The sequence below is a fragment of the Pinus tabuliformis genome, chromosome 2_2, assembly GCF_031772625.1.
Source record: "Pinus tabuliformis cultivar Carrire ecotype Pingquan chromosome 2_2, CPIR1, whole genome shotgun sequence".
Taxonomy (NCBI): Eukaryota; Viridiplantae; Streptophyta; class Pinopsida; order Pinales; family Pinaceae; genus Pinus; species Pinus tabuliformis.
Genome location: NC_142300.1, coordinates 1,048,723,507 through 1,048,737,198, shown reverse-complemented (window position 1 = coordinate 1,048,737,198; position 13,692 = coordinate 1,048,723,507).

The window sequence follows — 13,692 nt, the reverse complement described above, 5'->3', positions numbered from 1 at the left end:
CGTATCAAAACTAAGTTAATGTGTTGTCCTTGGTGGCTTGGTGCAGTGTTTCTGCAAAAACTGTGCTTTGGGATTTGATCCATTGCTGTTCGGCGGCTTTAAATGCTTTAACTGTGATTTGAGAGCTGTAATGGGCTTACACCGCTTTATTTGACTTTGTTGGAGGCCATTCAATGCTAAGCTGCCTTGGGAAATGAAGATTTTGATTAAAACATCCAGCTGATACTCTTTGCCACTCCATCTTTCCTCTGATACTCTTTCGCAGTTGAATCGGGTCGTTTCACTCTTTCGCTGTGTATGAAATTGTCAAATCAATAGTTAATGGCCGCTGTTCGGCCCTTTGTTGCTTTAAAAACTGCGTTTGTCCCTTTCTAAATGCTTCGCGAAGAAAAACGGGTCATTCTGCGCCTTTCGGGCTTGCTGGGGGCTGTGCGATGAGGGTCTTTCCACTTTGGCCCATTTCTTGTAGCCATGTGCGATTAGCGCTAGGCGCGCATGAAAAACTGCCTCAGAATTTGAATCTGGGCTTCCTAAGCACGATTTTCGCCTTCGCGCCTTTTTTGCTGATGGCATCAGCATGACGTCAACGGGTGGGACTCAGTACGGCGGTGACGTGGTAGGGTGACGTCAGCAGGGTGATGTCAGCATGTACGGCGGGTGACGTGGCAATACACGGTGGCAGTGACATCGCAATGGTGAGTTGGCAGTATGGTGGCAGGAGGCCGACACAGGCAAATGACGCGCTAGGATGACATCACTAGGTGAAGGACGTGGCGCTGATGTCATCTAGGGGAGGGCGGTTTGGCGGTTTCAGGTGCACCACCTTTGCACTGAAGCGGTTTGGGAGGAGGGGGCTCCGCCACACCTGGGAGGGCGACGCGTGGCGGGAGTACGACGGTAAAACCACCGAACTCCCGGACGCTAACCCTCGGGCTGTTGGTGCGAGAAAACACCCACCCACCGTAGATCTTGGGCGGGCCAGATCTAACGGTCGACGGGACAGGTAAGGTGACAGAAGGTTAGGGCGGGGACCCGCCCACTATATTTTATTTTTTGTATGGCGGGGGGGGGGAGGGTTTAAAACCTTAGGAAAGTGGGTTTTTCCGGGTTTTGCGCGCCGCGGTAGATATTTAGAGGCAAAACTTTAGAATAAAGGCGAAAAAATGGGTTTTTCAGGGTTAGGATTTAGGGGAACTGGTTGTTATTCTGACCAGATGTCAGAGTAACTCTAGGACACGGATGGGCTAATTAACAGCCCCAGATGGATTGTCATTTCCCAGAACTTATACAATAGGGCTATAGTGCTGGGGATGGGGAATATGTACATAGGGGAATTTTATACATAGTTTTAGTAGGGGAAGGGGGGATAGATAGGGAGCTATATAATATAATTAGTAGTTAATATGGAGGTGACCAGAAAGCGCTAAGTATGTGACCTTAGGCTATTTTGGGGGAAAGGTGACTCATAGAGTGAAACAACAGGACTCCTAAGCAAAGAGGACCTTTACTCAGGCAAATATAATGGAAAATGATGAAAGTAAGAGGAATCAAGCAGATCTTGACCTCTTTAGGGAAGTTAGTGAGTGATTTGGGGATAAGGGAGAATGGGGAAGTTAGAGATATCCATCTTGAGCTCCTCTAGATGAAAACTGCCTTCAACTTGTGATCTGAATAAATATAACATTTGACGACATGAAATGGATCACAAGCCATGATTTTGCAACCACACCGCTACCTACCCAGCCTACCTTCCTAACATTTTTTTCTTATTTTTGGGTGGGTGCACTTAGACTTGCAAACCCTGCTTTACAATTTTTCTTTTGACTGCCCTCCTATCTAAGTCTACCCTTATTTTTGCCAAGGGCCTAGATTAAGCAGTTGGGCTCCTTTGATTCTCTACCTATCTACAAATCTGCCAAGATTAAGCTGTTTAGTCAGATATCAATTCTCTATATTCTAAAACAAGAAATTGAAACCTAGGGGGGCCAAGATTAAACTGTTTGGCCCTCCCTTTTATAGAACATTCTTCAAAAATGGTTAAGTCATCAAAATTGGAATACAGCAGTGGCACTTGGACTGGCACACTTTCATGGCCTTTTCTTTGGCCTCTTTTGGAAATATGGAACCTTGCAGCATGAAAGATGACATATTTGGCATGTAAAAATGTCAATCATGAAATATGAACACTTGTTGCAACAGGAGGCTAACACTTTCTATGCCTTTTCATCCAATGAAAATTTTTCTGCATCATTGCCCTTGCATGAAGTCCCTTCTCTGGTATCTGCCTTATTTCCTCTTGTACCAAGTCAAACCATAAGCACTCCCAACTCGATAGTTTCTCCCTCACATTCACTAAATATTGATAGCTATGATAGCTCTTGGGAAGGCCTAGAAGGGATAAGGTTACCAAGTATTCTTCAGGGACATTAACACTGATCCCAACAAATTCATCATGAGACTGTGTAAATTTGCTCAGATACTACGAAATTTTTTCATTCTTCTGCATCTTAATACTTTGAAGTTTATCCTTAAGCATTAGCTTCTTGTGGTTACTACTATTCTCGAACAATTATGTCAGTGCTTTCCCATTGCGAATGGAGTTTATTTTCCTCACCTTGGCTACATCTTTCTTCCACTAAGCAAGGTTTTGAGCATTAGCTGCTTGAGGTTTTGCAACATCCGTCTTGATGTATTCTAGTAATCCATTGTCATCCAATGTTTCCTCCATGCAGTTCTTCCATGCAACGAAATTAGAGGTGCCTTCCAAGACATACTCTAGCCTTAGTCCATTGAAGGCCATCTTCTCAACTCTGAAGAAATCCTGCTAGACTGATCTTAAAATTCGAACCTCTGAGAAACAACTTTAAATTTATTACTCTAATGTGAATCCAAATATGATACCATGTAGAAATTAGGCTATATATTTTCCTTTGCTCATGAATTTTTAATCAGAATCACAAGACACATGTCTACACTACTGCTCTGCGGACATTAATTCACAATTTACAACAAAAGTTTCAGACATGCAAGAAGAAATAACACACATGCAACAAGTACTTTTATCTGGGGAAAGAAATATGTTAAAAACACAATGAATATTGCATTAATCAAATGAATAGAGATGTATTACAATTTCTTTTCTCAACTTAGCTCACCCTGCAAGTGAACAACCTATGTCTATGCTCACTAAAGGCTTTTGACCCAAACTTAGTAAAAAATTTCCTTAGCTTGAGCTCCTATTTCCTTATGCTATTCCTTGAGGAATTAGCCCCTATTATTTAGGGAATTCCCTCAATTGAATTGCACAATCCCTTTAGGTTTATCATCTGACTGCATGCAACACCTGTACACTCAAGACTAGTCTACAACTGATGTTACACTGCCTTGGAATCTCCTCAAGTAGGTAACTCAAATTATTTGCATGCACTAGCTACTTTGGGTTGATTGATCAGTTAATTAGATGATCACTAAGTTTGCTTGAAGTTCCACTGCTTAACTAACCTTCCACTAGTTCCTCCAAAAGTTGGAACTAGTTTAAATGAAAACAACTTTAGATAAATAACCTTGATTGCTACAAATTAGCAATCACACATGCAGAATTGAACTTTAACTCCTCTAACTCAAATTTACTGATTAAACTAGGTTACACAAGCCATGCCACACAATTTCACATCATCCAAGTTGTCTGCTGATTTGGAAATTTGAATTTTCTCAATTTAATCAAGGAAAAATCAAATTGAGAATTTCTCGTTGCATTTTTCAACATAAATGAACCTAATTGGTGCATACCCCATCTCAGTATCCCTAATTTGAGAGAATCAAATCCTTCATTCCCATAATACATGTTGAAAAAATTCCCAAGTCAAGTCTTGCGAAGAGCATGACCAATCCTCCTTATCTTTCCATCTCCTCCAAAACATTGAATCTAATTCCAAAAATCACTAACCCACATTGCTCCCATATATGTTGTAAAGAGTTTCAACTTATGAATATTATCATCCTCATTTAGACAAGGTAAATGTTCTCAGGCTTCAACCCATAGGAAAGCCAAATCACCTTTCTTGATTTCCCAAAAAGCATGCTTCTGCACTACTACCTCATTTTCCTGTGCCCACATCCATAAGCTTGGACCAACAAAGGTTGAGTCATATGTAAATATTTCTTCTTATGACACCAAAGATGCATATTTCGTCAACCAAATTCTCTTCCATAGTTCATTTCCTCCTATCACCCACCTCCACCATAACTTCACTCCAACATCCACACTTAAAATTTTAGGGTCACCTCGATCCAAGATCCCCGAAAATTTAGGCTTCACCAATGTTTCCCAAGCCATTAAAGACCAAATATTTTCCTTATTAGAACATTGCCAAAGAAATTTTTTCCACAGTGACCAAAAATCACAAAAAACAAGAAATTTTTCCCACAGTGACCAAAAATTACAAAAAACAACTTTGGGTATTGACATAGCTAGCATTTGATATATTAGGATAGCCCGTAGAACAAATTTAGTTAAAATCAACCATCCTGCTAAGTTCAAGGATCAAAATGTCTAGTTATTGATCTTATCAGAATTTTTTTGAATAAGTTCCTGCTAGCAAGATATTATTATGGGATTTAAAACTAATGGTACCCCAAAATACTTAGACAAAATATTGGCTCTTGGAAACTCCAATACATGTGCTAAATGAGATTGTATTGTCTCCTTACAATTGAGAAAGAATATACTAGTCTTCTCATTATTGATGAGGGTACCTAAAGCTACCATAAAATTTAGTAGGATGGAGCGAACTACTTTGAATTCTCTGATGGTTGGAAGGAAAAAATACAAACATCATCAACGTATTGGCAATGTGTCATAGGAATATCCTCTGCAAATAAATGTAAACCCTTAATCTTTCGTTGTGAATAGGAACTTGAAAATAAGTGACCCATAACTTCCACAACCAATATGAATAAAAAGGGAGATAGTGGATCACCTTGGCATAATCCATGTGATGGATTAAAAGTTCCAGAGGGATTAATCAAAATTGAGAAAAAAGGGGAAGAGATGAGAGAGCGTACCCAATAAATCCAATACCAAGAAAAACCAAAAGCATCCATAACTTTCACCAGATGACCCCAACTGATCCAATCATGGGCCTTAGACATATCTAGCTTTATCATGATACCTTGTTTCTTTGAACTCCTCAATGAATGAATAGTTTCTTGAATTGTAATGATACCATCTGAAATTTCTCTTCCCTCAACAAAGCCTATTTGTTTTATGGAAATAAGATCTATTAATAAAGGTTTCAAATGATTCACAATCACCATAGCTATCACCTTATAAATGACATTACATAATGCTATGGGTTGAAAACCACTAGGATTTTTGTATTTTCCATATTTAGGGGCCAAGGAAATAAATGTTGCATTGGGACCACCCCACATTGATTGAGGTTATCTAGATTCCTCCACTATCTCATGAATTTCATGTCTTAAAAAATTCCAACAAGCCTTGAAGAATTCAAAAGTGAATCCATTAGGTCCAGGCGGTTTATTTCGCAACATCTTCATAACCACCGCCTCTACCTCTTGAAAGGATATCGGGTGCATCAAATCCAAATTATGCTCTTTACTAGTATGATTTGGAATACATGCCAAAATATTATTAATATATGACTGTCTATTATAGGAGGGTTCGATTAGGATATTCTTATTATAAGCAATCAACTCCTCTTTTATTTTTGAATGTTGTAGTTTCCATAATCCATATCTCCCTACTATGGAGAATATTTGATTAAAGTGTCATCATTGCAACATGGATTTATGGAAAAAAAATTAATTTCTCTCACCCTCCTTCAACCATTGAACATGAGATTTGTGCCTCCATAAAATTTCTTCTTGTTGTCTCCTCAAGTCTAATTTGTTTAAATTAATTCCTTCCTCCAAAACTAATTCTAGTGTTCACCCTTCAAGAGTCATGCATTGTTGTACTTCTTGCATGTGACCTTCCAATTTTAGTTTCTCTTCAAATATATTACCAAAATATTTTTTATTCCATACTTTAATTTTAGTTTTAATGCCTTAAGTTTGAACTGAAATTTGTGCATTCTATTCTTACCTTGTACAAAAATATCCTCCCACCAACCTTATGCCTTCTCCACTAAATTTGTTGTCTGGAGCCAAAAAATTTCGAAGTGGAAAGGCTTGTTTGAAGGAGCTTATTTTAAGTCAATTTCTAACAGAACCGACCAATGATCTGATGCAAGAAAAAGAAGGATGGTATATTCAATGGAAATGTATTTGTCCAAAACTTCTTCTGAAACTAAAAATTGATCTAGATGACTTACGAGATGGTGCCTAGCTCCTCGTCACTTATTCCAAGTAAAGTACCATTAATGGTGGATACATCCATTAATTGTAACCTCTCAATAAATCCAAAAATAAAGGTTGGTTCAGGATCCATCTTACAAATTCCACTGTTTTTCTCATCCAGAGATATAATGAGATTATAATCCCCACCTAAAATCCAAAAAAAATCAGGGATAAGTTGTTTATGAATTTGAATGTTCTTCAAAAACTGCAATTTCTCTCCCATCATTGGAGGACCATATATCACAATCAAGGCTACCATTTCTTTACACCCTAGACCAAAATATTCCCATCAAAATTCTGGTACTTGCCATCGAGTCTTGAAAAATAATTTCCATTGGATTCCACAAAATTTCTAGCCCTCTTGTACTACCTCAGGCATCAACAGCCTTGATTTCAGACCCCCTCCACTAGCTAGCACTTATTTCACACAAGTTATTCATTAAAACCTTTATTTCTTGTAAAATCACCACAACTGGATTTTCTGTCTTAATCTGATCTCGCAAATAGTGTTGTTTACCTTTACTATTTAAACCTCACATATTCCAAGTGAGAATTTCCATTTTGATGATTGTTGAGAGGGCCAAAAAAATTTCAGAAATCATTGTTTCTTGTCCTAAATTAATAAATTATTCCCCTATGCCTTGAAGCAACTCCCTAGCCATCTTTAGACCCTTCCATTTTGAATCCTTGACAAGTAACTTTTTACCATTTTCCTTTAGTTCATACATTGATCAAACCACATTTCCATCTAAGGTGGTCTATCATTTTTTCATCTTCCAGTCTATATATGATTCCACATACAACTCCTACATTTCTTCTTTTGGCAACTTGGCCAATTCATTCATTACTCAATTATTTAGGAGATTCACCAATTTCCTTTCCTCTTCTGTAAGGGTCTCAAATTTTACCTTTGTCAATGGCATGACTTCTAAGATCCTCACAAGGTCAAAAAAGAACTCTATCACCATCTCCTCTACTTCCTCTTTTGGTTTTTTCCATTTTTGTGTTTTTTTCTCTACTGAAGGATCTATAGGCATATCTAGCATTAATAAATAATTTGAAAGATTCAAGCCTTCTTCCATATATTCTAAAGTGGCAAAAGTATTCTTTTCCTCAAAATTCTTCATTGACTAAGAAACCCTACCTCTGTTAGTGCACCTTCGAGAGACAACTTTAGTAAAATGATCATTTGGCACCAACCCAGAAACCTCTTGTTCTCTCTTTAGTAATGGTAAATATCTAAATAAATGACCATGATCATGACAATACCGACAACAAAATGGGACATGTTCATAATCTAAAGTTTTTGTCGAAATATCCCTTTGATATTCAAGATCTATTGACTCTGGAAAGGGTTGATAAATATTGATATATACATAGAAACATGCATAATACATGTTTCTACCTCTCTTTGTGACCTTCAATAATTTGAAGAATTTACCTAATGCATTCCCAATACCATCCAAAACTTCTAGGATCCAAAAATCCACTGGGAACGACTAGAGTCTCACCCAAATGGGTGCTGCCAAAAACTCCTATTTATCCAGATTGAAGCATTCTTCCCAATGTGGTATATGTAAACCTACATTATTGAAAAAATAGGAAACACCTTCAAAAACCCTATTCTAGTCTTCTAGGTTAGAGAAAATTACAGTAAAACACCCTTTCAATCCTAATCTCAGATCAATCTCGCCATTAGGTTTCCATTTCAACTGTATCCATCACTCTAACTCTTTTTCAATAGGCCAACCTCCCACAAACTTACAAATCAAAGTGCGATCTTCTATTCTTCTTCGATGTTCTTCCAAAAACTTTGGTGGAATACAAATTTAAGGTTTTTGGCTGCTTTAGGTAAGCATTTAGCTAACTTGCGATTGTGGCCCCAAAATAAGAATTTCTTCCATTTTACCACTCCCCCAGGTCTATCTACTCTATTTTCACCCTACTTTGATTTACCTATTACCACGTTCCTGAAGGAGGGGTGACCAGCCCCCTACCAGGACACTCATCACTAAAACCATAAAACTTCTCATATCTATAAGTCGACCAAAAAAATATGCAAAAAATCAATGAAACAAAAAACAAAAACCCTCTGAAAGAGGAACACAATCCTCAAAAATTGCTAAAACCATCATTATGATAAAGACAAATTTGATTTAATTGTGATTTAACATCTCATTCAAAGTTATTGTCACATGATATCAGTGATAACCAGAGGGTATACATTTCTCAAAACATTTCGAGATCCATTCTTTCATGAATGCTTTTAGAATTATCATTAACTTATTTAAATTGTAATTGTTAACTATATCATATTATATGATACTATATTATTAACTTATTTTGGTATTTCTTACAATAATAAAATGTTAATTATATTGGTTATGTTAATTTTTTTGGTTTAAATAAAATTTTAAAAATGAATAAAAACTAATTATAATATTTTTTTTCATTAATTTATTTATTTTGTGTACTTTATTTTCAATAAAAAAACATAATCAAACCAAAATTAATTTTAATGTGTTTTTATTAATTTATTATTGAACTACTGTACAACTTAATTAATTATTTATATTTTAAATGTTTATTACTCAATCTCACTTAGTATTAACCTGATTAATAAGTTTATTATACAAATTATTTATAATTTATAAAAAAGACTTTTTCCATATGAAAAGCCATCATTATGTTTAACATAATTTTGGAATATGTGTGTAATGGATTTTTTAATCCGTCCAATGTTTTGGGTAGACTTTCCACTAATTATTAAGGACTAGAAAGAAAAGTAATATCAAATGAGTGCTAAGTAGTCTTAAATAGAAAACAATTTAAAGTAGCCATTTAGGATTAAATATTAAATTATTTAAAAGTTGAGGCATTAGGGAAAATAATTAAAAATAATTCAAAGTATCGATTAAAGGTATATTAATAAATTAGTTTAATCAAAGAAGAAGTTAATGGAGAATAGTGGAAAACAATTGAAAGATTAACATAATAAATATCGATAGAAGAATTAGGGAAATAAATCTTTATAAATAAATTAAATAAAATGAATAAAGAGGAAAGTGGTGTTAAATAATGAGAGAGTTAAAAAGGGAGTGAGAGAAGACTCTGATGGGTCTCCAAATTAGACATAAATTAAGGCTCATTTAACCATCTTTCAACACATTAAATCTCTCTTTTTGCATTAGATGACATATTTTTAACTTTAATATGTTCATTAGGAAGGTCTAGAGATAATTGCATATTTGTGCCTAATATTATTTACTTTGTAGAATATTGTGAGAATATTGGGCAAATTATGAAGACTTGGAGGAGGAGATAATCTAGGGACTTGCTTTCTACTACAAGAGGATAAAGATTGGATAATAAATGAACAAGATATTATGAAATTATTGCACAAATTCTAGAGCTCCAGTGATTGAGAAAATCTAGGAATGCGTTCCCTATCATTTAATGCAGATTCCTAGTGTTGGGAACTAAATCCACTATTTGAGAGATTTCGGTGGGGAAACCTTCCTCCTTTCCAGGAGAATTCTTCCTCTTCATTTCGTATAAGCACCATTCTAATTTACCTCTAGGGGCATGCATTCGTAATCTTCTTGTGGAGAAAACTTATATTTTTGCAGCTCCACTTTCATTTCTACCAGGGATGTACTTGGATTGATTCAAATATTGAAGTTTGGTGCCATTTTTAACTTATAAAGCTTGGTCTACTTCATAGGACTTTGAGTATCCTTGGGCTTGGCCATCCCATGATCCTTAGAACCCTTTTGTATAATTTTATTTTCTTCTTTTCACTTCTTATTCACATGCATCTCTTATTTTTGTTTTTCCTATTTTTACATTTAGTATTGATGATTCTTTTGTTGTAGGGTTGGGTTAAATAATTGAAGTAAGTTATTTTAAGGTTATTTATAGAGTCACAAGCATGGTGCATCCTTAGAACAACTTTGAAAAATCATCTTCATCATTGAGCGACTTGGATTGGTTTACTAGTTCACAAATCTAGAATTTCTAGAAGTCCCTTGTAGAAAAAAGTAGTAATTTTATGTTTTGTTTTAGAACATGTTAATGAGATTCAATTGAGTTTATTCCACATGGATTAGTTCATAAAAGAATTCAAGTTAATAACAAAATTTACCTCAATTCATTTTCACTTGATTAGGTTAGGAATTTGATAAGTTAACTAGCTCATAAGTTGTTGAATTTCTAGTTTTTAGAGTAGTAATTTTTTGCTATTTTTTAGCACGTGTTAAAATAGGTAGTTTGGAGTGATTCCACTTGGAATGGAGTTTTAATACATCATAATTAATAAATAAAAAATTCCCATCCCATTTTCATTTGATTTACTTGGTCATTTGATGAATTATCTCATGCCTATAGCAATTTTGTTTCGCATGTAGAAACCTCTTGTATCACGTGTAAACTTGACCAGATATGCTCCAAAAGTTGGTTTTTGTCTCTCAGGATTGAATCATGACCCTTCGGCTCTAAATCCATGATTGAGGAAGAATAAACACCAATTATGACATGCCTTTTTACAAAGTAGATTAGGCCTATTTATTTGAATTCATTATCTTATGATCTCAATTACAAATTGTTGTTCTTGCCTAGGGTTAATTTCTTTTCAAAGTAACATTTCCATTTCTGCAATTAGTTTAGGCTTTGATTCCATGACATTCATTCCATTACATCAGATCAATGAAAGAAGGACACATTGTATGTTGCACATATAGCACCGACACCTCTTAAGTTTGTATGAACCCCAGTTTGATAATTTAAGTTGGTAGCCTTGGGAGTTGCAAAATTTTTATTGCAATATTGTGGCTCATCACTTTTTGGCTCCATTTCCGCAAAGGTGTCAAAGCATGTATTTTTTTCTTCCCTAATTGTTCCATTTCTGCAAAAACAAAAAATTGCAATAGGCATACTTCATTTCACAAAATTACATTGTATTAGCATTCTTATTCAAGAGAAATTATAAAAACATAAAAAAATTACTTCTCCAACACCAACCCCCAATTTGATCATGTGGTGCAGTAATAACCACATCACCATCCACTTTTGTAGGTAGAAGAAGAAGAGGTGGCGAAGAAGATAAAATAAATGGATGGAAATGATAACAATGAAGAAGGTCCACTTGCATTTCCCATTCAAGAAACTGATGTTAGTGTTCATATGAAGAACATCCCTCCATCTTCCCTTCCCAACTTCCATGGTATGAGGTCAGGGGATCCAAAAACCTTTCTCTTTGAATTTGAAATCCTTTGTATATATTATGGTTACTTACTAAACACTCAAAAGTTGAGAATTTTTTCAGAAACATTGAAGGATATAGATCTTAAATGATTCATGAGTTTAGGGACTAATTCAATAAGATCATGGAATGATATGCAAAAGATATTTCTAGAAAAATATGAAGATCATGATCTTAAAGAAGAAATAGTTAGAATGAATAAAAAAGAAGATGAGATCCTTGAGGATCTAATAGAGAGGTTCATGTATAATGTTATGAGGGAAAAAATACATCATTTAGGATCTAACACACTAAAAAACATCTTTACTTAGAACAATTAGGGATGACTGGATTGATCTCCTTGATCTCATGAGTAGAGGTGATGTATACCAATTATCATTTGAAGAAACTTGTGAAACAAGCATACACATATCAACGGGAAGGGAAAGAGTAAGTAAACCGACATCAAGATCGGTAAGTCAAGCTAAAATTGGAAATTTATTTGATGACATTAAAACAAAAATTCTTTTCAATCTAAGTGAACAATTTGAAATGTTAATAATGCAAGATGAAGAAAAAGAAGATGTTGATATTTGTGTTTTCCATGCAGAATCACATTCTGTTAAATATCGCCCATCATTACCAAGGTTGAAGGAAGTTTACCAAGAGGGCAATGGAGTAATTCAATCACCAAAGAAGCTATGTTATGTAGCTCCAAGAGGACCATGGAATCCTAGTCAACCTAGTATGAAGCAAAAATCTAATTCAAAATTTCAAGGTTATGCAAATCCATCTCAAAGTAATTGGAAAACACCCTTTCCTTGGAAACCACAGAAACTTATGGGAGAAATCCATAGTATCCTCAATATTTTCAGAAATATCCTCCATTCCTAAATCCATGTTATCCCTATCATCCACCTCCAACACAACCAAAAACCCAACCACATCCATCTCAATGATCCACTCCCACTCGACTACCTGTACCACCATTTCCAAACGCACACAAGGAAGTAGTTCAACCCACTTACAATGCTAAGGTACAACACTTCCTAACATATCCTCTTGATCTAAATGGCATTCATCTTAGCTCAGGAAGAGTATTGCAAAAAACAGATTCTCTTGATGTCATTGAAGGAAAACATTCAAAAAAATAAGATTCAAATGAGAAGACCAAAGAATAATGGGCTGCACTTGACATAGAGCATACATCATAATAAGATATTGAGAAGTTCCCTCATGTTTACCATCAAATCCTCCATGCGTTCAAGAGAATAATCTGAAAAAAGAGGAAGATTTGATTGTCATAGTAGAAGAAGACATGAAGAATGATCCAGATAATCAAGCAAACCAAGGGCATCAAATTTATATTGAGGTTTGGTTTCAAAAAATCAACAAGATGGAGCATCACTCTCCTCTTCAACAATACTTGATATCATCAAAGTCAAAGCATTTGGTCTTTACAATTCAGGTACATGTCAAAGCATACATTTTGATCCTACATGAGTTTATTTTTCATATTGATGTGCACATGGATTCATTGGAAGTGTTCCTATACTTGAAAGAGTTTTTGTTTTTCAAGTAGAGTAGGATAGAAACATAAATAAAAAATGAATAATAAGAGGAAAAAATAAAATCTCAGGTGAAAACCTCCTTTGAGGCGCCTGAGATTGGCTCATTTATTGAAAACCTCCATGAGGCATTCAATGGGATGGAAAAAAAGATAAAAGAAATAATATCCTAGGTGAAAACCTCTTCTGAGGCACTTAGGCAGACCTACTAGTTGAAAACCTCATTGAGGCAACTAGTAGGCCTAAAGAGAAAAAAATGGAAAAAAAGAGAAAAAAAAGGAGAAAGGATGAAATAAAAGTTTTTTTTTTTTCTTTAAGGTACATATAAGTAATTTCATGCAGGTACTCCTCCACCTGCATAAGGAAAAGAAATAGGTTAGTGCCACAAAAAGAGAAAAAGAAAGAAATGAGCAATGAGACAAGCAAAAAGTTAAAAACAATCAACCTTGGGCCTCTTACCTTCTGTGAAAAATGCTCAAGAAGGACCAAGGACATGTCAATCCATCACCATCAACCATTTCCATG